This window comes from Hippichthys cyanospilos, chromosome 4, assembly GCF_059441005.1.
Source record: "Hippichthys cyanospilos isolate Australia breed blue-spotted pipefish chromosome 4, RoL_Hcya_1.0, whole genome shotgun sequence".
Lineage (NCBI taxonomy): Eukaryota > Metazoa > Chordata > Actinopteri > Syngnathiformes > Syngnathidae > Hippichthys > Hippichthys cyanospilos.
The window spans coordinates 1,719,465-1,746,582 of record NC_142372.1 but is presented as its reverse complement, the minus strand read 5'-3'; the positions used below and the strand labels follow the sequence as shown (position 1 = coordinate 1,746,582).

General features: G+C 41.8%; 1 long non-coding RNA gene across 1 annotated transcript in view; it reads left to right on the top strand.

Moving 5' to 3' along the window:
* LOC148424241 (uncharacterized) overlaps window positions 1-25,237 on the top strand; it is an 83,417-nt gene extending 58,180 nt beyond the window's left edge. The window contains exon 4 of the long non-coding RNA XR_015865436.1: window positions 25,056-25,237. This is a non-coding gene — a long non-coding RNA (uncharacterized LOC148424241). The remainder of the gene's footprint in view (window positions 1-25,055) is intronic.
* The last annotated feature ends 1,881 nt before the right edge of the window (window positions 25,238-27,118 follow it).

Genomic DNA, 27,118 nt, shown 5'->3' with positions numbered 1-27,118 from the left:
AAAACAACCGCTGTGAGTTTTAATGTTTTTTTTTTTCCCTTCAAGCAGACATTTTTTTGCGGTATTTTACCAAAGTATTTAAAAAAAAAAAAAAATGAACATTTGACAGGGAGCACATAAATGAAAAACGTTTAAAAAAAAGAGTGAATCCACCAGCACGTAGTCTTATGTGAAAATATAGCATATGTGCCCCAAATTCTGGTTGCTCACCAACTCCAAATGAAAGTGGATCACGGAGTGGGTGGATTGACACTGCCGTTAAGTGAGCTTTTGTGCGGCGATTATGCCGCAAAAGAAACAAAGCAAATCAAGCTGTGATGTTTTCTCTGTAGTACGTGCGGAAATTTACGTATAATATATAATTTACCAGAGATGGGCATTTTTTTTTTTTTTTTTTTTGCTGGTCCATCATTTACAGTCCATGGAGCTCCTCCCATTTTTTGGAAGTTTACCGAAACTGTCATCACTTGAGTAGCTCCATTTAAAATAAGAAAAACAATGAAACTTCCGCCCTCCTATTAAACAATAAAAGCAATTAAACCTCCAATATAACAAACTAAAGTGTTTTCTCTCCAGCTTGGTCTAAAACAAAAGTGAGGGCTAAACCTTAGTATCTTCACTTTACTCACTCAATCATCAACTAAGGGAGAAAAGCTCATAGGACAAATAAACTAAATCCACACCGCACCGCCTAACGTGAGCATTATAGTAAATTTCATCGCTGGCAACAACTGAATTGGAGCTTTCTGTTCGTTGGCTAGCTTCTAATCCTCAATGTCCTATTCTTCCCCGTGTTTTTTTTTTTAAATTCTGAGTATGTACTACGTAGCAGTTCACTTTTCGTTCTCCGATTTCAAATCTAGTGTGACAAACACACTTAAAATGACGGAAACTATAACTATAACGTGGCCCGCGATAAAGATGACTTTGACACCCCGCCATAAATGCTACGCAGGCTACAACGCGCCACGTTGAAAAGTGCGTCGATAAAGGCGTATCGGATGCAAATTTGGAAAAATTTTCAGCGGCCAATAACGTGGGTTTACGGCTATAAGGCTCGGAAGATTACAGCAACGGAGGAAAAACCCCCTTCCCGATTCGTTTTAGAAGCTTCCCGGTCATTCGGCCATCCGTCGGGTAAACGGGCGTCCGTCGGCGTTACGGACTGCCCGCCTCGGTAATTTTCCTTCCCGTAATGGCCATCCAACAAGAATATTCTTCTGATAGCGCAATATCTGGCGAGCAACACTCTCAACCTTTGTGTCTCGGGATGAAATATTGATAGTGACTAATGGTTGAGGCTTACATCTTCTCGGGTGCCTGATAAGTGTAGCGACATGGATGACACATACAAGATAGCGTGTCTGGTGAATCATTAATATACAGCACGAATACTAGACGGAGTATTCATCCAGCGCGCCGCTAATAATACGTCTAACGCAGGCCTTCTTGCCTTTGATCATTATTTCTCGCTCTCCGTCTGCAAAAGCCGCATATGCTCCAGTTGAATGTCACTTTCATCACCGCGGTAGCATCTAACTCATATTTCAACAACAAAAAAGACATCATTAAAGTTTGGGGAGGTGAGTCCCGCGTTTGCAAAAAAAATCTTTTCTCGCACTTGCCTTAGTGGATATTAACTCCTTCGGTGCCAAAAAGGAAAGCTGTGGAGGGCAAGTATATTTTTCACTCACCTTTCAAGGCCAACAGAATATCGTGTGCTACGATTGACTTCCATTCTTCAGTTAGAATTGATGTGGGTAAAAGATGTGTTGTAAGTGTGGAAACACTGCCATCCGGTGGTCACGATTAGCACCACAGTGCTCAATTGGCGTATATTAGGTAAGCATTAATCAACGGTGTCAGCTACCCTCCATAAAAAAAATCATATTTGACCAGAATTGTATTATTTGTATTACTTTTTTAAAAGAGGAGAATGCTCATCCATTGCACTTAAATGAGTTAAAAATACCCAAAGTAATTAATACCTTTGATTTCAAGGGGAAAAAGATTGATTTTTAAATCAGGGGCATCCAAACTAATATAGTATAACAAACAAACAAACAAGAAAATATAACAGAAAAGCAAGTAATAATGAATGTTTGTTATAATTAACAGATAAAAATAAAACAAATCAGACAAAGACCTACACCATATATCTTAAATATCTGGAAAAAATAATAATGTATATGGGAAAACCTCATGAAAAGCTTTTGTAATAAACATCAAACATGAAAACAAAAAATATACAATAAACGAGAAAAAAATACATAGCATAATAAACAAAAAAAAATAAAAAGAAGCAAAACAATTATACACCAGAAAATGTAGTAATAAAGAATGTATATTACAATATACTCAACAGGAAAAAAAATCAAACAAATAGGGAAAAAAATACGCCATAAATACGCCATAGATTCCACTTATGACCGGTACTTTTTAACACATAATCTGACAATACACGAGGGAATACTGTAATTATGTACACATCAGGGGTGTCAACAAATTCGTTTTAGCTTTTATATATATATATATATATATATATATATATATATATATATATATATATATATATATATATATATATGTGTGTGTGTGTGTGTGTATTTTCCAAAATAGTACACATGCTTATAAATAGTAGGCTTGAAGACGGTAGCCGTCTCCAGTTGGCACGGCGCTAGCCGGACATTTGGTAGGACAAGAAAAAGCCGCTGGCTTGATTTGGGAAAGGGGCATAACCAAGCAGATGGCTATCAACTTGCCATTTTCACAGGCGGCGCCAGACAGATGATGCTTACAGGTGTGACAAGATGTCCAAACTGGACGGCGGCCCGCTCCCGCATTCCCATTCTCATATTGCTCATTAATGCGCCGTTTTCTACCGTTTTGACCCCCCCCCCCCCCGGCCATCTTGTTTCGCTCAACTCCGAGCGCCAAAGATCAGTTGGCGACTTGCGAGCGATTGGAGGTCAACGGCTGCTCAAGCACTTGTCCCACCGGTGCAATCCTTCTAAAATAGGGGGGCGCCATGTCAGGCCGTGACCCCGTGGGAACAAGCTTTGTTTTTTGCCGTGTGAATCCAATCCCCAGAATATGAGACGCCATTTTTTTTCCCCCCAAAACCAAGGCCAAAAGTATGGATGCGTCCTATGAGCAGTAGCTCATTTTCAAGAAAAGCGAGCAGACTGAACCAACGCCCGAGCCCATCCTCGTTCACGCGCGGGATTGTTCAAATAACGGAGAAGATCTTGTAAAAGTTATTATAAAATGAGAAAACAAACAAGGTGGAAGACAAGATAAACAAAGAAGAAAAGTCCAGAAAACTTTGTACGAAAAGACCACACTCGAGAAATACCTGCAAAGACTCACCAGGACGACGAGGACCCGTCAGCCACATAGACGACGCTTTGACATCAAAAACGAGGCGACAGGAAATGAAAGGAAACTGGAAACGAAATACACTCACGTCAAACGAGACAACACAGAGCACCTGGACAAGAAACAATCGGAACAGGGAGCTGATTGGCCAACGATAGAAATGTTATCTCTGCGAAAAAAATTGAAGGCGCGCCTTATTTTCCGGTGCGCTTTATAGTGCGTAAAATACGGTAATAAACTTGAATAAAAAATAGGGAGCAGCCCTATGTTTTCTTGGCTGTGCAAATATTTGAAGCGTCGCTAGTACTCTTCCATTTCGCTGTAAAAAACCCCGAAATGAAAATCCTTTAGGTCATACACATGCGCAAACAAACCGCTTTTTTTTTTTTGCAATAGTGTGGAAGTGCACCGCATTATACTGAAAGCTTAAACCTTGTTCAATCGTGCGGCTTCTTTCAGAGTAAATATAATTCAATTAAAGGATATTGGAGTGTTGTGGGCTTTATTGTCACATAAAGTATCTGGCTCGGGAGCCACGGCGGCGCAAATCAACTGCGGTGACCTTGCGTTTGAGGAAGTGCCACTTCCACTTGGTTCAAGCCGATTCGTTCTCTGCCTGAATTCATTTGCGCTTTTATGACGGCGTTATGCAGAGAACAACAACAAAAGAAAACGCTCAATTTTGTACTATAAAACACCCCTTTGTTCCCCTGCTTTAATCTCTGCAGGCCAATGTGGGATATCTGCATTTTTTTTAACCAGTCCCTGATTAAAAAAGAAAAAGATGCTGTAGCAATATTGTTGATTTTGAACGGTTAATTGCCAATCAGCGGCATGCTTCCCTAGTAAACGCAATCGGGCGTGTTACTGTTATGTTGGTGAAATATCCTTACAATCCGAGTGTGTTGGCGTAATGTTGAAAATATGTTGGTGCCAATGTTCAGTCTGTATATATATATGTATATATGGTAATATTTTTTGTGCAATTTCCCTTGCAAAAGGGCTGCCGCGTTTTTCTTCATCTCCCGTCAGGCTCACGTAGCGTCAGAACCATCAGCGGCCTTGATAAAAACAGACACAGATATGACCTCACACGGTTTATGAAATGAGGGGAAAGAGGCGACAGAATTCAGCACATCCTAATAGAATATTCAGACATGATGATGTGCGCACCCCGGGGTAATACATCCCATACTGCTTGGACATACGGTACGTGCGACACACAAAATTTGATGTATCTCCTCTACTATAGTTTCATATGTGACAGCAAAATGTAAGGAGGCCGCACCGACCCAACGGACACGCGGACGTCTTCGCTTTTTCTTTTTTTCAGCGCGGACCCGGGAATTTTTTTTTTTTTCCTTCCCACTTTTCACCTCCATTTGTTCAGATTGGATGCAATGGTTGCACAGAGCAAACAGCAGATAACATTTGACATTTATTCAGGGACGTTTCAGCGTGAAGGTTATCGGTGGAATTTTTTAGGCTCGTGCCATATCTGATGAGTTTTTTTTCCATTTGACTTGAAAGGCGTGCTCTTTCTGGATTTAGATTTCGACCTTGCTCCGTTTCAGCCAAATGACAAACGGCTCGCAAGGATGGAGACGTTACGTCTCACCAGTAGACCTCGGTGACAATTTGCATGGTAGTTTACATCAGAATGTGAATTCTGTACGATGCTGATGAACAACTTTGTTTCATAGCCTTTTAACTTGTATTTGGGCTCTATTTGTTTTTTGTGTTCATATGCGTAAGTGTATTTGTTGCGTGTTAAGTGAGTTTCAGACTTCCCACATTACGAGTGGTCAGTGAAGGCCTTCCCATGTGCTCCAAGCAATTTATTTTTCCTTTTCCTCGCAAGGCAGCTTGAGTTCTTTTTCCCCATACACGCTGGGAGGTTTAAGATTATGTGTATATGCCAAAAGACCGCGATTAATTAACGAGTCAAACGCAAGACCTTTCCGTGTTCTCTTACTCTTAATTGAATTAGAAGGAGGCAATAAAACTTTTACAAAATCCTCTCAGTTTTTTTCAAATGTTTGCGCGTGAACGAAGATGGACTCGGACGTTGGTTCAGTCCGCTCACTTCTTCTATTGAAAATAATGCATTGAGAACCTCAGCTAACACGAGCTGCTGTTAGCTGCGACAGGCACTGGCCGCAAACAGCCAAATGACATCCGCCCTCTAGATAGATAGATAGATAGATAGATAGATAGATAGATAGATAGATAGATAGATACTTTATTCATCCCCGTAGGGAAATGATACCGTTACGGTAATTATCGTAAGTAAGAATACCGCCGATATCAAAATACACATCCGCGCATCAAAACTCGACTTACGCGGCCGACAGATCAATCGTCCTCGAATGCTGTTGGACTAGAAAAACAAAAAACAATCCTAATCTCAAAGTTAGGGTTTATAGGACACATCGGTCAGAATACGCGCCATCTGAATTTCCCGGAGAATATCCGACTACGAAATCTAGTCCATAGCCGCAGCCCTAATCAGTATGCGTATTGGAGGTTGTTTTTAGATAGTTAAGGTTTGTTTTGATTATTTTCTTCATTGGCATTCCTGAAGCCGTTAAGATGCGCCCCCGCGCCGTCTTCCTCTCGCCCCATTAACTTTGATGTCTTAAGCCGTGGTGCGCAACCCCTATTCTCACAGTCAATAGTTTCCAGAATATATATCTGCACAGCGCTTCTTTTTTCTTTAAATACCGATAAAAACAAATAACGGCTAGCGTATATACTTGCTTATCACATACCGAGCGACGGGAGCCTTACTTCAAAAAGAAGTATGCTGCGCATCGAGTGACTTGATTATTAATTAGTTTATTATTAATCAGTTAGCAATTTCCTCCAGGGTTAGTCCGATTAATTTCCGCACTAAGGCACTATACGTAACTGATTACTTCGGGAATTAAGGATAAATGTAATTGATGATTATAGTACTTTGGTACATAAAGTACTCTAATCCTAAAGTGTTGGATTAGTTTAGGTACTACAGTAATCAATTTCTCTAGGGTTAGTTGTCGATTAATTTTGGCACCAAGGTACTAAATGTAATCGATTACTTAGGGAATTAAGGATGAAAGTAATTGATGATTATAGTACTTTGGTACATGAAGTCATTTAACCCTAATGTCATTGATTACTACAGGAATCAATTTCTCCAGGGTTAGTCATCGATTCATTTCGGCACCAAGGTACTAAAAGTAATCGATTACATTAGGTAGTTAAGGACTAAAGTAATTTATGATAGTACTTTGGTACATAAGGTAATCTAACACTAAAGTCAATGATTCTTTTAGCTACCACAGTATCAAACTTCTCCCCTGATTGATTTCAGCACTAAGGTACTAAAAGTAATCGATTACTTTGATAATTAAGGATTGAAATCATTGATAACCTTAGTACTTTGGTACTTAAAGTAATCCAACCCTAACGTCACTGACTAGTTTAGGGACTACAGTAATCGATTTCTCCATTTCCATTGATTTCTGTAGGTTACCATTTATAGGACGAGCCCATACTTTTGGCCTTCATTTTGGGGGAAAAAAAAGTGCGTCTTATATTTGGGGAATTACGGTAAGTCTTTTCCAGCTCATGTTTATGAAGACAGTCAGTCAGTCAGTCAGTCGTGCGCTGTCGGCCTTGTGCCGGCTTTTTAACGCCTTCATTTTGTCCCTGCGTTCTTCCGTTTGTTTTCTGGCATATTTGCATGCGCGCTTCCCCGGTCTCACCTCGGAAGGCCTCCGAGCAGAAGCCTCGTCCCCGATTGTACCCAGCTGCGTCCTTTTGATTAGCGACATTTGTCGCCAATTGTTCATGATGGCGCCAAAACAGCATAAGCAACCATTGGGAAGTTATTGGCGCAATTTGCATAAAGAACCGGCAGAGGAACCAAATCAAATCTTTTCATGTTTTCAAGTCGCCGCTGAACAACGCAGACGGTAAATTTCGACTTTTATGGCACTTGTTTTACTTTGAATTCGTCAAAGTCAGTTGACAGCCTACAATCCAGCCTCGGAGTCATCAAGCGTATTCCCAAACAAAAAAGAAAACAACCCACCGACCATCATCTTTATCTTTATGGTGATTGCTGAGTGGCCATCAGCAGAAGATAGCTCTGCAATTGGATCGCAGGGTTCCTCAAACGGCCAAGCTGATGTCAACAAAGCGGTCCGGGGCGCCGAAGAGGCCGCTTCAAAACGTTATGATCCTATAATGATGATCGTTGTGATTTGAACGTTGCTTTCTTTCTGTTTTGAACCTTTGCTCCTCACTTTGTTGAACGTGATTTCTTCATCAAAAACCAAACAAACTCCGCCAAAACTTACAAAAAACAATGTGTATGAAACTCATTTGAATCAGGTGTGTTTGAGACTCAAGGTTCGAAAACATGCAGGATACCGGCCCTAGAGGACTGAAGTTTGATACCCGTGGTATATATGTATAAAAGAAGCGAGCAGGCTGAATCAACGTCCGAGTCCATCCAGGAATATGACTAAAACGGAGAGGATCATGGCAAAATTTTCATGTCCATCTTATTCAATTAAGAGTGCACAGTTTAGAGAACAGGAAAAAGGTCATCCATTTTACTCGTCTATTTACTGTGGTCTTTCGGTATATACACACAACAATAAACTTCATACACACACACTGCATGCGTGTGCTTCTGCATATGTGTGCGTGTGCGCAAAGTCTCTTTTTTGTGTCGGAATCCAAGCCAAACACACCGCATTAGTTACGTTCGCGTTTCCAAGCCGCTCTGCAAAGTCATTTTTCATGAAATGTTTCCATCTAGGGAAACGCGGAGGATGAGGCCGGCTGCTTTTCGCCGGGGAAACGGAGCCGATTCAGCGACGCGGCCTATCGAGAACGACTCGGGTCATCATAATCATTATCATGTTTCATTTAGCATCCGATGCGACTTCATCTGCAGGCCGGGGGTCTGACCACCATCTGTTAGAAGCGCGTGCAAAACCAAAGGGGGGAGGCAGCTCATTCAGTCAAATCACAAGTCGGGCTCTCGTTTCATCCGTCGGGGAAATTTCCTCGTTTCTTTTTCGGGCAGCGCGGGCAGATGGCGGAAAGTGTCCCCGAAACGAGCGTAGAAGTGGGAAATAACGCAAGACTCCGCACGCGGCGTTGTTGGGAACGGTTATCATTTTTTTTTAGGTCATAACGCCGAGACAAAGACGGAGCCGAGAGTCTCTGGCTGACGCGCGGAATACAAGAAGGTTTATCCTGATAAAGACTGACACTTTTGACTGCGGCATTTTTATTCTTTTAACAACCGCGGCCCGTAATTGAATCGTTCCCTCAAACGTATCCGACAATTGGAGGCGTGCGAAGGCGAGGGATGGCTGAGGACAAAGACGAACGGGATTGATGGAGGGCAGGACTGCGGATTGCGAGATGGAAGAAACTGTCATTTATCACGCAGAACTCAACAAATAAAGCGTTCGCCGGGCGAGCTCAGTCAAGCGGCGGCGTAAGCAAGCCAGCCTGTGAGCGTTTTCATCCCGCGCGGTATGACCTTAAAACATCCATTCTTTAGAGTTGTATAGTGAAATAATGAGACGCGCGCCACACCGTTTAGGCCGATGGCTCGAGAGTCGCTTTTGAAGAATTCAGAGGGCGAGGAACGAACGAGGGGAATCAACTTCAAGTGCCCACTGGCACGCGCCGAATAACGCGACGCGTTGTTTGTTCTTCGCTTCGGACGCTCAAGAGACATTTGTGTGCCCGTGTCTGAGGCGGTTAGTTCAAGCAATGGGAAACTTCGTATTGAGCCTGCTCAAGAGGAATCGGAGTAATTGGCCGATCCATACCGTACGTAATTCGTTCGGTCCTAAAGACATATTTTATTTGAAGTATCAAGACATTCAATTACAGGTACTTACCGTATTTCCTGGGCTATAAGCCGATTTTACTGTGTTTGAGAAGTAAAAAACAAAAATTCACGCTCCTTACGTCTTTTTATTTTTGGGATGCAGCCCTCAAAAGAAAAAGTTTGGACACTCCTGACCGAGAGTAACGAGACTGTAAAACGAGACACCCGGCGCCACCCGCTCGAGAGACAGAAACACCTCGTATCAAATCGGTCCCCATGGGACGCCACCACTCATAACTCCCTAACACACATTTTCGCCACTTGGACATTTTCAACGGGCGTAACTTCGAAATGAAACGTTCTGTTTACTTGGCCGACTCGTCGCTAAATTGCTCATCCCCAACTGCCGAATAAAACGGAAATTAAAAAACCCGAACGTCCCTTCGGATGAGGCGGGTGCGTATTTACTCTCGCACAGTCACGACGGGGGTGGTGCAGAGGGCCTGTTGTTGTCTTATTGCCATTTTGATCCACCATTTTAAAGGACACTTTAACAATTCCCATTGTAACATGGTTACCAGCTCCAAAAATGTGCATTTCCATGCGCGCCCTTTAATATTACAGTCGCGATAGCTCGTGCGGCATTGTCGATGCAAAACAACAGAATGACGTGACAGCGTTTCGCTGCGTTTTGTTTTCCGTGTATAAAAGAGTCCTGCCCGGTCCCCGAGACACGTAAAAAAACAAAGGGTGCTGTGTGCGGTCAGTTAGTTGATGCAGCGGCAAGGGATATGTCAGAATACCGTGTCACCCGTCACAGACAACTAATTGGATCTCGCTGTTGGGCTGGTCCTTCTTGTTCTCCGCTTGCCCTGTCTCCCTCTTGCTCATTTTGTTCATTTCCCAAAGTAATTTCACCGCCGTCTGCTTTGTAGCAACACCCGGCGTAAACAGATAAGACAGCGACTTAATTATGAATATTTTTGGAGCGGTTTTTAATCACAACCTCGGGAAGCGCATCCGCTCACCTTTTTCCGTCGCGACAATTTCAGAAGTCCAATCAATTTGAACAAGCACAAAGGCGGAGGAGAACCGCTTGTGAATTTGCAACACTTGAGTTTTAATTATCGGGAGGCATCAGCACGTGCCAATTAAAAAGAAGCATGCGGAGAGATCGTTGCAACACGGCGCTTGTTTCTTTCTTACGATTTCACGGTTACGAATGCGCGAGGAAGCCATAGATACGCGGAAGAGCGATCGTCCGATCAGGAAACCGGACTAATAGATGGGAGGAGTTGTTTGGGTTGCCCCTGAGAGCGACACCAAAGGGAAGACACGTGCGGACGTCAATATGTGGGGGAGGCGGAATGAAAGGAAGTGATTATACGCGGTGTCTAATGGATTGTGAGGGGATTGTAATCAGAGACTGATCCCTCTTCATCTAACCAATTCCCTTCTCTCAGGAGCCATTTAGAAAAAAAAAGGATGGTGCTTACACTTTCTTGCAAAAGAGAGATTGGAATAATCCCGGAGCTTCCTTCGACTTCGCTTTACGCTCCAAAAACCGATCGGTTCAGATTTACAGAAAAACGGGCTCGAATTGAACCGCCGACCTCTTGATCTCCTGTCTACGCCGTCTCAACTGAGCCATTCCGGCTTGGGGCCTGTTGCGAAGCGCGCTGGAAGACCGGCTGGCATAACCGCCTCACGTAGGGACCTGGATTTCACCTCTGACCTTCCTATGTGGAGTTTGTATGTTCTCCCTGTGCCTGCGTGGGTTTTCTCTGGGTACTCCGGTTTCCTCCCACATCCCTCAAAGTAATGAAGAGGAAAGGTATACAGCAGGAGTCCCCAACTTTTTTAATAAACATGGACCGGTCAACGTTTGCCATTTTTATCACGGGGAGGGGCAAACGGCAATATATGAACTCATCATTAACGCCAAACTAATGGGAGCCCGGCGGCTTGGTTTTGCAGCGGTTAGCACGTCCGCCTCACAGTTCAGGGACCCGAGTTCAAATCCACTTTGCTCTGGCCTTCCTGTGTGGAGTTTGCATGTTCTCCCCGAGCCTGCGGGTTCTCTCCTGGCACACGCGTGGTAAGTGCATGGGACATTCTAAATTGTCCCTAGGTGTGATTGGGTGCGTGAATGATTGTTCGTCTCAGTGTGCCCTGCGATTGGCTGGCAGCCGTTGGCCGTCCCTCGCCTACTGGGAAAGGCACTAGCACGTCTGCCACCCTTGTGAGGATAAGCCACTATAGAAAACGGATGGATGGATACTCAAAATTTCGTTGGGTCTAAATAAGTGGACTCATTAAAACCATATGAAATATAAGTAATCGCAAGTGTTTTTTTTTTTTTTTTGATTGTTCACATTCTGACCACTCTACAGGTTCACGTCATCAATATCATCCCTCCCAACGAGTGGTGTTCTTATTTCCTAAACTTGCACACGTGAAGATGGAAATACGGCAATACGGCGAAGCATCCACCGAAGGCGATTTTCCAGCGCGGTTTGTCGTGTGTTTGAGCCCCCGAGAACAGAATCGACTTTTATCGCCTCTTAACGACCATGAAATATACAGAGAAGCAGTAAAATTAGACACAATTTGAATGTGGAACAACATGATATATTTGCGGAGAGCGGGGTCGATATTTATTGCAATTACATTATGAATTGAATTTACTGCATTGATAGCACTCTTTGGCTGAGTTTCCGCCATCCACTGGGGCAACATCAATAACGGGTGACAGCTGCACAGCATGAACAACAGTTATGGCTTTAACTGCTCCGCAGATTCTTTATTTCTTGTTGTTTTTTTGGAGTTTGTGTGTTTGCACAAAATGCGATACACGATTCAATCTGTTCTGCTGCGCGTTTGCCAATCTTAATGATTTTATGATGCTTAGAAGTTGAAAATCTACACTAATGATCACCACTGTCAGACAGTCAATTTGTTTAATATTGTGGTGGATATTTGTTGTTTTTTACGACTGTACTGGGACCGGGCGTAGCAAAAATCGACATATAATTGACACGGATTGTTTTGAACTCATTCATTCGTTCATTTATGTAGTTAACTACGAAAGTTTATTTCTCTAAGTGCTAAAATGATTGAAGTCATTGCGAACTTTTATTTACATCTTGTATTTAAGAACTAAAGTAAGCAATTACTGTAACATGAAATGAATCAATGACTTTTGGACATTTAGTAGGTAATTAAGTACTGAATTGATTGATTGTTTCAGGTACTAAAGTTGATTACTTTAGTACTTTAGGGGTGTCCAAACTTTTTTATCTGAGGGCCACATATAGATAAAAAGTAATGCTGAAGGACCACGCCATTTTTTTACTTTTTAACTTTGAATGACACATTAACCAAGTGAACATTTAATTAATTAACGGCACTGTTATTTAATGATACGTTTATTGATTGAATGTTACTACTTTGGGTCCTCCATATTTAGCGCAGCTCCATCTAGTTGATGCATAACACAACCGCTGTCACTGTAGCTTCTATTCTATGCGCCCTATGATGAAAACGGTTTTAAAATAGACCATTCATTGAAGATGCGCCTTATAGTCGGCTGAATCGTTTAGTGCGGAAAATAGGGTATGCGCCGTGTACTTACACACCACGACAACACAAAACCATAAGAGAACTCATTTAGTATTGATTAATATTCACCCCTCAAAATGTTGTTTTCGAGATGCGCACTTAGGTCAGGGTTATTCAAATGTTTACCACAAATGCAACAAAGGCGATGTGTGAGGGTGAAACAATAATATTTCATAATCATTTCATCCCTTTAATTACGCAAATAATTTGCAAATAAATTACGATAACATTGACCAAGAATAATCCGACTTGTTCTGACCGCAAACCTTAAAAAGACAATTAGAAAATAACAACGGCAGACTATTTACTGTTAATTATTCATCTTTTATCATTCCTATTCTCCCTCAAATGACGTCGTCTGGTCATTTGATTTCAAAAACTAATTTCTGTTATTCTTTTGCTCGTACCCCCGTCATGGTCCAATTATCTGGGAGGCTTTATTTGCGGATAAGAAATTAAATCAACTAAATAAACCTCGCGACAAAACAACACATTTTCTCCAAATCAATGTGATTGTTGTCTTACTGAAACCAGTGCAGAAAAGTGCGTTTTGACTTTGGAACGTTTAAATCACTTTTGCAAAAATATAACAAAGTCATATGCTGCGCTACTAGATTAATTTGTTCCGCAAGCAATTTCGTATCGTGAATATTTCATTGGTAAACCTTTAAATGAATATTAAAATATGAAAATGCATAAAAAACGGTAACAAATACATTTTACAACGTCATTAGTGCTTAATAATCAAAATATTATTGTAAAGAATCATGAAATATGATCTTAAACCCTTTACATGAATCATATTAATTGTAGCAGACAATATGAATGCAGTTCACTCGTTCACCTTGAGATGGAGTGCAAAGAGGGACACCTTCTTAGGTCGTTTAACTTGTACATTTTTATATTTCATTTCCAGTGATCCAGGAATCATTTTAAGTCCACGGGAGCAATAATATTTATTTTGGGGGATTATTTTGAGCATGTACGTTTACGTGAGTTTGCAAAGTGCTTCCCGGGTGATGCCATTGCTAAAGTGCTAACGATGTGCTAACAACGTCAGACACCCAAAGCGGCGTGTTACTCATGTGTTTTTATATGCGCAAGGTCAGTTGTCGCTAATGAAAATGTTATGTTTGTTAGTTCTGGTGTAAGCGGTTGGTGGGAAGTGTGGATGAAAGGAGTAAAGATGAAAAGTGGAAGATCACAGTAAACATCAACGCCAAAAACTATTGTCTCGTTTGTGGGCAAGCCGGCATATTAACAAGTAACACGAATGCATCACAAAAACTGTAACAAATACGGTAAACATCACAGGTTGTGATGCCACGGACGAGATCACAGTCGACAATGTCGCCTTTTGTATCTTAAATTTTCTCTCCTTTCTAGTGACAAAATTTTTCCGAGCGAACTTACGAGGACACTTATTCACACCTTTTTCGGAGAGTTTTCACAAGTAGAATCGTACAAACATTTGTGTATGTATACGCGTTCCTGTACGGCCACACGTGTCATTTTTCGACCAACATAGTGAGAACGTTTATGATGGTCCTCACTTATTCAGACCTTTTTGTAACTTGCTATTAGAGCAGAGGCGTCCAAACTATGGCTGGACGGCCATTTGCGGCCCGCCATCCACAATTTTACGGCCGTATACTTTGACATACTGGCGATGGATTTGAATGTTTGTTTGGTTTGATGGACCATTAGAAGTGTGAAAAAAATCCCAATTTACCAAAAAGTTAAGTTAAAGAGAAATAATTGACACGGTCCTTGTGTCTTTGTCCTCAAAAGAAAACGTTTGTACACATAGCTTTGAATTGGGTTAGGGTTGAGGTTAGGGTTAGTCCACAGGTGTGGAACTCCAGTCCTCGAGGGCCGGTATCCTACATGTTTTCAAACCTTTTGCCTCCAAAACACCCGATTCAAATGATTGGGATCATTTTGAAGCTACTGCAGAGCTTGCTAATGAGCTAATCATTAGAATCAGGTGTGTCGGGGAAAGAAAACCGGAAAACACGCAGGATGCCGGCCCAATCCGCGGGCCACATCGGCCCGGATCTGGCACACGAGAGGCTAGGAAATGCATTATGTCCGTGGATGTCCTCACAAGTATAGCCCTGCGTGTGAGCGCGTGTGTGTGTGTGGTGGGGGCCGTTGGGCAACGTTAACGGCCGACGGCGTGTTTAAATCAGTGATCCGAACGAAGTTGTTTTGGTGAATGAAGTGGATTTCTAATGGGTCACCCTCCCGCATCACCTTAGGCAACGTCGAAAATATCATTGGAGTGAGAAGGTCTGGAGACGAGCGACACGCCGGGTTATTTCCTGAGCGAGCGTCCTCTTGGCCCGCGGCTCCAGGTTCTCCAGAGAGGACAACGGCGTCGCGTGTGCCAATATTACTCTCGTGGTCTGGACCTCGATCCCTGCGAGCTTGAATTGATGACGCGGAATCATTTCTTTGATTTTTTTTTTCTTCTTGACATTGACATCATGCCAACATTTACCCGCTTGACCTTTTCGGACTTAACCGTAAAGCAACGAAAAAATTCGCTTTAAAACGTCAAATGAAAATAGTGCAGAACTGGAGAATCCGGACACGCCCAAATCTTCCTATCAAGAGATTTGTGGACAATGAGATGTCTACACAAGACATCGAAGACATCTAAATTGGATGTACATTTTAAAATTTGGTATCAAAACAGTATATATAATAAGCATGCATACAACTAATCATCATACAACTAATCTAAAAACCATCATAAATAAAAATTAAAGAAAGGATTTATTTACCTTTATGTGACGAGCTTGTTATGGCCATATTCCCTAGTAAGGGTAGCCTAGGCTAGGCTAGCTTAGCTTTCTTGGTATTTCTTGGTTATCTCCAGCTTGGTTTCCATACAAATCATCTTCTTCTCTCTTTAACATCACTAGCAATGTTGGGAACCTTCGAAGTTTGAATTAAGCAGTAACATGCACTATAAATACGCTTTTGTAACCATTTCCGATAAAACAAAGCTTTACCGCTCCGCCGTTTTGAAACGAGCGAGGCCGACCAATAGCAGAGCGGTATCTTAGGAAGTCGTGACGCAAACCAATAACAGACCGGCATCTGAGTGACGCGTCGCAGCGCAGGCAGTTTGACGGGACAAGAAAATAAGAGCAATTACCTAAAAACGTCTGAAGATGGAGACAAAACAACACAAATACAGCCAAGCCCTAGGATCATGACAGTTGTTTTTGTCGCGAAGAATACCGTGAAGAGGGGATGAAAAAACGTCGCCATCCATCTGAAAACAACGTAAGGCAGGGATGTCGTAGACCGAGGGGCCACAGTAGTCACTTTTTCAGGTTTTTACCTGTATTCCCTAAATATAAGACAAACTATTTTGTTTGTCCCAAAATGATGGTTGCATCCTATAAACGGTAACTTAAAATGTTGATTTTGAATGGCGGAGGTTGTCACGGCATTCTGTTTTTTGATTGACATTCTTTTTTTATTTTATTAACGGACATTCTTTTTTTTCCCCGATTGACATTCTTCTTAATCGTGGCCACTCCTATTTTCCGGAATGAAAAGTGTCTACATTCCAAATTCAGCTCCCCAAAAGACTCCAAAGCAATTGCAGGCTGCTTTGCTGATTGCTTTTTGGCCCCTTGTTTGCTAGGTGTTATTTTCTGGTGGTTGGTGTGCACTTTTTGCTCAGCGGCAGTCTTGCCTCTCTCCTCCCAGTGATTTAATCGCCTGAGAAAAACACTTTTTTTTTTTTCCCCACAATCTACATCACACAGTAGACTTGGAAAATATGATCATTTGAGTCCTTGCATTTTTTCTTGTTCGCCTATGCATGGTCTTTTATATGTCTGTTTTTTTTATATCACACTGTTTCTTTGGAGCTCTTTTCATTTAGGAAATGTAAATGAAATGTAATTCCACTCTAATTTATGTGGACTTTTTTGAAGCTTTTGCAAAGCAGCGGGTATCTGATGTGTTTTTACAAAACCCGGCTTATGTCGCGGGGATTAGTTTGGGAGTTTTTGACGAAAATACATATTTTCCACCGAGACGTCAATCTGCGGTTTTCTACAAAAACAACCTCTTTAAGGTCTCCACTTTCCTTTCCCAGCAGCCAAAATGTTCCGTTTATGAACATGTGTTTGTAAATAAGGAATTAGTGAACGACGCACGCCACTGGAAGACGAATGTGCCAAAACTTAAATTCTTGCGCAGTATTTCGGCCAAGGTTTTGATCTTTACATTCAAAGCATTTTACATCAAAGAAAAACCATTGAAAGAAGACTAGGGAGCTGAAATTTCACCCAAATCGTGACATCATGTCAAAATTTAAACTGCCACGACCAACTTAGTTATGACACCACCAGGAAAGTTTTTGTACATAAAATAGATGCATTACTGCACAAGGTTTGAGCTTTACATCAAAGGCATTTCACATTAAAGACAAATCAATGACAGAAGACGCCAGGGAGCTGAAATTTCACCCAAATTGTGACATCATGTCAACGTTTAAAATGACACAATCAACTAAGTTATCGCTCTACCAGTAACGTTCCTTTACTTGGCTAAAATACTGCAAGTAGAATGTGGAAAGATTTGTCCAAAAATGGACACAGTACTGCACAAGCTTTGATCTTTACATCAAAGGGAAAGAATTGCGAGAAGACACACAAAACACATCAATTATGGATTTCAAGTTTGCAACATTCAAATTGCAGAAACTTCTTCAAATTTTGAGCTGCCTTTATGTATATACTGTATTTCTTTTAAAGGGCTCTATGTGTGGAATTCAAATACAATCAATATCTGCTTTCAATTTCAGACGAAAGACATAAATAAGCCTGATTTTGTGAAAACTGATCACATATCTTTTATTTGGGGAATTACTGTTAATTTTTTGCTGATGAGTGGACATTTGTTTTTGCTGATGGCAAACAACACTTTGGACTTTGTAAGAGGGACAAAACCAAGAAATCTAAAAACCGTGCGGACAAAGACCGGCAAATGTTCTTAAAGAATGTGCAATCTCCAAGCAGCACCGTCTCTATCTTTAGCAGAAGAACAACTTCTCGACAGCAACCACTTGACAACGACACAATTAAGAGTTTAAAGCTTAACGCCCGGCACGCAATGTTCTGACGTGCATGTTCAGATTCACCAGAAAGGCCATCAAGTTCACCGGCCAATTGAAAAATCCACATCAAATAAAGTATCAAATATCGACTATGTGGTCATCCATCATCCAGCCTGCATCATTTATGGCATTGAGAGTGCGACAAATTCGGGGTGCCCTTGAGATTTCCTACAAATGCAAAGATCTGCAGGAAGTTGACATTGTGATATGAGAGGACAGTTAAATGTGACGCCATGCGGCGCGGCGCGGCGCTGAATATTTGCTTTTACCTATGCTTTGTTGACCCCAAAGCATTTTATTCAATATGACGTCCCTGGCTTATGCCAAGTTTTTCCGTCCGCTCCTCATGGCATTTTTCCCGCTTTACGGCATCAACAACTGTCACGATCTATGGGTTTGGCCGCCTTCGTGTTGTTTTGCCTCCCTCTTCAGGCGTTTTTAGGTGATTGCTCATATTTTCTGTTCGCGTCAAACTGCCTGGCTGTAATTCGTCAATAAGACGCTGGTCTGCTATTGGTCGGCGTCGCTAAGAAGCCGATCTGCTAAAGACTTGATCTCGTGTGAGTGCTTATGATAGCATATTTATTGTGCATTTTAATGCTTAATTCAAACTTTAGTTGGTTAGCCACGGGTCCCAAGATTGCTAGTGATGTTAAACGTAGAATTGAGAAAATGATTAGTTTGGAAACGAAGCTGGAGATAGTAAAAAAATACGTAGAAGGCTAGGCTAGGCTAGGCTACCTTTACATCACCCCAAAGGGCAACGTCGAACGGAAAAATCCCCCTTCGCTTCCCCGTGCGTACAAAGGCGGGAATAGTACGATCCCAATTTGGCCGATTGGACTTTGTAGCCCCAAATAAGTTCCCGAGCGGCGCACGTTGACAGCTCGGGCCTGTTTGCCAAGTTCATTTTGTCCATGCTGCAATCTAACCTCGATGAGCGTTTCCACAGCACCCTCTGCCATCAGCGTGACGGACGCTGAAAGCCTTGGGCCGTTTCCCGCCGTTCGTTTTACCAAGCGTTCCCTTCTAATTGGTGGGCGGAAATACTTTTTTCACGTACTTGTGCCGACCGCGCCCCTATGTCACCGCAGTCACCTCTCTGGGCTAAGTGCGCAATGCAATCTCAGGTTAGAGCAAGGACACACTAAAGGGATTACTCTTCACAACTGGACCCAAGCGCATGCGGGGGATCCCCGAGGTGTCGTTGGAAAAAAATATATACAGTATATATATTGCCGGCGGGTAGGACAAACTATTACCTTTATTGAACGGCGGCCAGCACCTTGAACTGATTGAGTTGGAAAATGGATCTTGTAGACTAACATGTTAAGGGACCAAACATTATGAATATATGGCATCCGTGAGTTATTTCAATGCCGCATGTAGAATTACAAACGCTTGACTGCTGGGCTAAGTGTAATTGCATATTGAATAATTGTGATCGATGCGTACATGTTTTCCCGGCGCACAAGTTGCAGGGAAAATTCGGCGCGGTGACAAGAAAAAGCCTCTCGAAATGTTCTTTATGCGGCACGCCGATATCGATACGAAGGTGGAACTTCAATGGGATTTAGAGAAAAGGCCACTCGTGAGAACAGCCAAGATACCGTCGATTTCTTTTATTTCTTTTTGCTGAAATAAAAGAGTAGCGCTGAGCGGGGGCATTACGTTTTCTTGGGCTTTTATAGAATGAAGATTTTATCATCAAATCATCATATTTTAGATTATTATACACCATGGGTGTCCAACATACGGCCTGCGGGCCAGATATGGAGGTTTAACCTGGCCCACATATATATATATATATAAATATATATGTACACACGGCAATTTGGAAGTCATTATAAATGAATTAATAAGTCATTTAAATGCAAATATTTCACTGTATATTTTGGCTCCTGGATATTACCCCATTAGAATCTTGTACTACTTGTGCCACTTCCTTTCATTGGATTGGTTGGGGTACAAAATGATTAAAAGCAAAGAAGTTTGCAGTTCCTGCCAATATAAAGTACGGCGGAGTTTAAGCTATACAGTATGATAGCGAGGAAGCGTTCGTGGCTCCATTTGACCCGCACGTGGCTCCAACTTCCCACACACGACTCCAAGCAGTATAATGAGTTGACTTGCTAGCTTTACGTTTGCCCTCAAAGTACAAATAGTTGATAGTATGAAAGTTGTTTCAAATTACACGGCAGTATACCGGCAGCCAGACATTCTCATGCCACGGCGCGGTCGGAGCCGCGCAACGCGCGCACAGCCCGGAGCTTTTCCTGGGGGCTTGGCGCTGACATGAGGGAAGTGTCATGCAACGTAACGCACCTTTTTTTTTTTTTTGTCCTCCAGGATGCTTCGCATTGCTAAGTGCTCGCTGTCTCCGTTTGTTTTCTTTTCGCCATGAAAAACAAAGATTTAGCGGAGTGTGAAACTGTCAGTGGAAAAAGTGGAGAAGTTATATGGAAGGGTAAATGATGTGTCCGGCATGAATTTGAGGAAACCGGGAACATTTTTTTTCCCCATTCGTCAAAAATTTGCATCCCGATTTGTCGTTAAAGTTGATGTATTTATTCATTTATTTCGGGGGTTAAAAAATATCGTATTTTGTCTATACAGACAGTCGTCGGGTTACGCTATTTTGATTTTACGAAGCCAGGGTCTCCTCTGCCATTTTGTAGCCCGCCGGTGTCGACTATCTGTGATCTGTAATGTTCTCGGTATACTCAGCATTTTGACAGTTTCTTTGGCACTTTCTACCCACGAGAATCTTCTATCGATGGCGGGCCAGCCAAGAGGATCGCCGTTACGAAGGAAACGAAGCCGAATATCATCAACAGGTCGGGCGCTGTGGTGTATTTTGAGCTGTAACGCTACCCGTAGTTTTGCACGATGGATAACTCCGGCTCCGGTTGGCGTTGTACCGCCTTTTGGTTACGACTATGTGCTATGCTAGTTCAGAGTTAACACTACGTATTAGTCCGGAGTATCGTTGTTAAGAGTAAAAGATATAACAGGCGCGAAGGACAGTACGGAGCGGATGCTGTCGGTGCGCATGCGTTGTTCCTTCTCTTTGTGAGATGTGGCCCACGAGTGAGTTGTGTTGTCTTTGTTGGAATGTTGTCATTTATGCTAATATGTTGGTCCAACTTGTGACTGTGGATAACATGCTAGTTAATCTTAGTATAAGTTCGGCCTTGTATGTGTTTAGCCCACATTAGTCGACCCCCCGGGGCGTTGAAAATGAGGGGGAATTAAAAAAAATCGACCTGTACTCGGAGGGATACGGTAGTTTTTTTTTCATGATGCTCATTCATAAGCACGGAAAATTTCGTCTTTTATACACAGGATACAATGGCGTAAAAACAATCTACGGAAGCATGCAGGATTTTCTTCACAAGACCGTCACAGTGAAAAGTTCAAACGTGGTCACACTGATGCACGCAAACCCAACAATTCTTCTTGATCATGCCGCCTACTACTTCAAAGCAAATATCTCCGTAAGTAACTAGCATTTTATCGTACGGTAAACGCTTCGATCGATTCTCGCCGTCCTTTCTCACACGCGCGCATACATTATGTAGTCGCGGATTGTCTTGAGTGTTCTCCTTGAGATGACACTGAGGAGCCTGCAATGATGAGCTGTGCACTCACCAGAAAGCTTCCAGTGGCTCTGAATTTGGAATGGGAGGCAACACAGATGTCGCCGTTATTAATCATTCACAAGCTTTGTGTTCTTTTGTGTGTGTGTGGGTGGACCCTTGAGACTTTTTTTTTCTTTTTTTTTTGGCCAGTAGTTTTCTGTTCCTATATGCGAATCTATTATTTGTGCCTTCTCGCCAGCAGTGGCGCCATGTTGCTCAAAACTTTATAATATACTGTACACCGTAATAGGTACAAGAAAGAAGATTTTGCAGCCGTATGATAGGCAGATTCTGCCACAATGGAAGGCCAGAAAATGATAAATAAAATGACTTCAGAAGATATTCGTGCGGCTTGAAAGCGTATGGCGATATACTGTCTTCCTGTACTGAAAAAAATGAAAACATTTTAACTGAAGAGGAAAAAAATAGGCATACACTGCAGCTAACAGGTGTATGCATTTTGTTAAAGTATTTAACAATATTAGAAAAGACCCGAATGAGCATGGCTGCTCAGTTAAATTTACTGTAAATTTTGGACTATAAGCCGCACCAATATAAACTGGCCAAAAATTGAGCCGAAAAAAATTCTTGCTATGCTGCGCTATTTTTATTCATATAGACATTCATTTGTTAAAAACTTTTTTGTTGAGCATAGCCATTGATCCACATGTTTTCAGTTTTACTTCATAGTTTCATAAATTGACACCTTGAACAGATACACACACATGATTTACCAGTGGTTGCCTCCTGGTGGCTGGTAAAAAAAAAACCCAAAACACTTCACTTCCTTTCAGTTTATAATTATTCCATAAATTGACACATTGAGTAGATACACACATTAGCTGTACCAATGTATTGCCCCCTGGTGGCTAGCAAAAAAAACTGCATATAAGACACTCTGGACTATAAACCGCAGGGCCCAAATCATGAGAAAAAAGTGGCGGGTTATAGTCTGGATTTTACGCTACATTTGCAAATTAGATCTTTAAATTTGTGCAGCGCACTCAAAACTGGAAAATTCATGCGAGTTATTCCATTTAAAATTAGTCGCGCCTGGCCTGGGTCTGGCGGCCTCCATCGGGTTTTGCGTCCCGCTCGGCGGTGCGCGGCCCTTTCCTCCACAGACTCCCCGAGGGATTTGTTTCAGCTAGCGTCCTCATTCACTTGAAGTGTCAATCAAAATCCCGCCGAGCGATTTTAATTCCTGACAAATAAGTAATGGCTCGCACGCACGTCTAAGTGGCAGCAAAGAAATTGAATCGCCAAAACGACAAAGTGCCTCTTTATTTTTTCTTCACGCCAACGCGATAAATATAAATCGGCGGTATGTCAAAGAAACCGCAGCCTTTAGGGACTAAGCACAGAAGCGGCGCAAGATAAGAGTATTTTCTTTGTTTTTTTCTCTGTGTGCATTGAAAACATCCATCAGTTATATGTCAGGAAAGGCTTTTGCCGCCCTACACACTCACCCCAATCAATTGCTGTGTGTTTTTACAGCACCACCACTGTACTGTACATTTCTTATCTGTCATGACTTTTTCTCAAGAAAACCAGAAGCGCTTCAGTAAATGAGGCTTTTTTTTTTTTCCCCCTGTCCGGCAACACAAAGCTTTCTTGCTTTAATTGGCACTCTACTTATAGGGAATAAAGAAAGAACCCGTCGCTGTTCTTTTTCTTCACGCAAGACGTTATAAGGAGGTCGGGTGTTATTCGGGAGGAATTTCGAGAAAAAAAAATCGTTTGTATGAAAGGGAGACAAAATTACGCAGGATTCGAACGGTATGCGTTAGGTTAGGTTTCAGTTCGGACTGAATTCAAGTCATCGTAACATTAAGGACCAATTTCACCGTCGAGAGATAATTCGATCTAAGATTGGCTGGAATTAAAATCACCTCGCTTGAAAAAATGTAATGTGGTGTTTTTGAAGCGCTTGGAATGATTTACGTGAAAAACACGATTAATAATATTACAAAAATGGCCATACAGAAGGAACTACGGAGTGGATCGATTTAAAAGCGGAAATATTACGAAAATAAGGTTTTGCTAATCCGATACGCGATACAATGGTAACGGAACGTCGTATCGCAATACACCTATTGCGTCCCTTGCCCAGCCCTCGTAATTAAATATGTGCAAAACTACATTTCAAATAATTCGGTTTTAAAATTGAGTAGTGCTCTGCTGCACCATTTAGAATTCATCTCAGAGGTCAAATTTAGCACTGCGAAAGTAATCATTTGAGTGCAGCATTCACGTTGTGCGAGTGTCAACGCTCAGACTCATGCTACGGGTGACCTGAATTTTCAAACATGACGGAGTTCTTCAATCCTCCAGCAAAACAATTGTCATCAAGGAGAAGTAAGCCTAACCCCGCTAATTCGGTTATTCGATGCCCATTCAGAGTCTCATGCTGCGGACTCAAAGTCGATGGCACTTTATCGGCCCGCTCCCAAAACGACCGCTGTCTGGACTACCTTCACCCGGAGGACGAGCGCTTCTGGCGATTGGACGATCTTTCGCCACTCTCCTAAGGTGGCCATAGGACTGTTTGTTGGACTGGACTGGCGGCTCAAGGACACTCTTACATACAAACATATTCACGACTTTGAAACATACACAGCCCCGAAGTCGCCACTGGTCCTAATTTGGGGAGGCCGTGAATACCTTGTGATAGCGACGGGACTACTAGCTGCTACCGGTCGGCCGTGCTATGCAACCCCCCGCCCCCTGACCCCCCTTCCCCCATGGCCACACCCCCATCCACATGTACGTGCAAGTTGTAACATCTTTTTTAGACGCACGTGCAAGACTTTTTTCCAGACTTTAGCCATGCCCTTCATTTGGGGCATGGCTGGAGACCCGGTTTTTTCACTCTTCCCTTTCCACCTGTTACATATTTTCGATTGTGTTGAATGTTTTTTGGATGGTCGGAGCTCTTTAAGTCAAAATTCCATCGCCTCTCCATCTATCTACTCGGATCCACCGGAGCCACGTCTAAGTAGAACTTCTGACATTATGGAAAAAGTAAAACCCTTACACAAGGGTGGTTCAGAACCTACTTAAATCTTTTCCCTCTCCAGTAAGGTTGCAAGCATCCCTCAACTTTGCCCGTGGTAGTTTTCCTTCTGAAACGGCTGGGATATCGCTACCATTTCAAACGAAAGCAAGACGGGCACTTCCCAGAGCAAAAAGCTACAGCTGACTCAGACGCTCATCCCCAAATCACACTGCAACGTTATCTGCCAGAAGGGGATAAAAAAAAAAAAAAATCAAATGTACACATCAAAGTTTCAAAGTCTCGGGAGAAATGACGCCTTGTATACCGCCTCGATTACGGGTCCGCAAACGCATCCGTAGAATTGCTGATTGCTCATAATGTGAGTCATAATGAAAAAAAATGTTGAGGCCTCTCTATCACTGGCAGGCTTCCAGCAGAACTTTGACTCCGACACGCGCTTTGAGGCTTCCGGCATCTTAACACTCGCCGCGTGTCGGAACATCTAACCTGAAGAAGAAGAAAAGGATCGCGCCGGATGTCGCTGTGAATCCTTTGCTTTTTTTTACATTTTAACACCAGCCGTATTTGGCTAAGGACATGAAACTACAATCAACGGAAAATTGCTAACACAACATCTGGTATGCCTTTTTGAAAAAAAAAATAAAATAAAATAAAAAAAAAAAAAATATATATATATACACACACACACACATATACATATTTTACACTTACGAAATGTCACAGCTCTATATACCCCCAGAAACACAGATTTAAGTACAGACGGCTCTTCAGGATCTACATTTACCGTAAACAAACAGCTACCGTATTTTTTGGAAGAAAAGACGCAACTTTTTTTTCTCATGATTTGAGCCCATCGGCTTACAGTCCACTGCGGCTTATCTGCATTTTTCTTTTTTTTTTTTTTTACTCGCCAGCAGGGGGCGAATCTTTGCTGTTGCAGCTTATATATCGGTGCGCCTTACAGAAAAATACGATATTTGAGAAAAATTGTCACAAAATGTGTACATTCGCATCACAAAATGCCATTAAGGCGTTTTATTATTACTATTTATATTGTGTATGTTTATTATTATTATTATTTCGTATTGGACTCGGCCTTGATATTGAATGCCATTTCGGAATAATAGTATATAAACTGAATTCCTTCCGTGAAATCTTTTATCAGATTCTAACACGTAGTGACGCTAGAAGACGCGAGCGCGCCCCAATCCTGCTTTGTTTGGCTTCATAAATAACATCGCGGAGATAAACTAGATGAAGACGGGGTCATCCGTCCAGTTTGTCCCAAATGGAGTTGACATGAAGCGCTTGTCGAGTCGTTGGCGACGCAGAGCAGTCAAGTCCCAAATCAGAGAGATTTTGAAAACACTTGACATGATTTGCAAAGGGGAGGAGGCACGCTGGGCCTTTGCCCACTATACCGAGCTTTTGGCCCCCAAACCATTTTTTTTTTCTCAATTCCTTCGTTAGCGTCTTGTCCGGGAATGCAATTTGCTGAACACGTGGATTAAAAATTCAACACGTGTGTGTGTGTGCGCGTATGCATGAGATATTGCCTGAAAGGCAACAAACACATAAATAGTCATGAGGAAGGAAAAGAATATTAGTTTTGCGTTTATTAAATGGTCTCGCTAATGTGTCTCTTGCAAAGCGCTTTCGTTTGTTGTTAGCGAAAATCTGATTGCTTTTTTGTTTGTTTTTTTTCTTTGTATTTTGTTCTTGTTTTTGATGAGACTTTTATTAATTTCTTTGAAATTTGCAGTTTGATAACTTTTTTGTCTGCTTTTTATTGTGGTTTGGGCTTTTGTCCATGTTTTTGTTTATTTTTTTTTACAAGTTTAGTTTTTTTTGGGGGAAAAATGCTTTTTGTTTTTGTTTGCAGATAATTTTCTTTTTTGCTTTGTCATTTTTGATTTGAGGTTGTGTTTTGTAATGTTTTTGTATCTTTTGCAATTAATTTTCATCTCTTGATTTTTGTCATATCTTTTCATCTTTCTTATTGTGCTTTTGTTTTTTGTTTGCAAAAATGATTTTTTAAATGTGTTTCTTAATTTTGTGTTAGTGTTTGTCTTTTGTTGGAGATTTTTTTTGTGATTCCAGATTTGCACTTGTGTTATGTGCTTTTTGTTCTTTTGTTTGCGTGTCAGTCTTTACTTTTTTTGTCATTTTTGATGAGATGTTATGTTCGTGTTTTTCTATTATGATTGCAAATAATTGTTTGTGATTTTTATCTTTTTTAGTGAAAGGCACTTAAAGGCCACTGCACGCTAAAAATGTAGTTCCAAAATGTAATAAATCAGACACAGCGCTCTCTTATGAATGTTTATTTTCATCCCAAATGCTTTGCACTAGTTAGGTGGTACTTGCCCCCCCCCCCAAAAAAAAAAAAAAAAACAACCTCCGAGCAGGTGACATGCCGCCTAATTAGGAGGCTGGTGGCGGAGGGAAGAAAAGTGGACTTTTTTGGA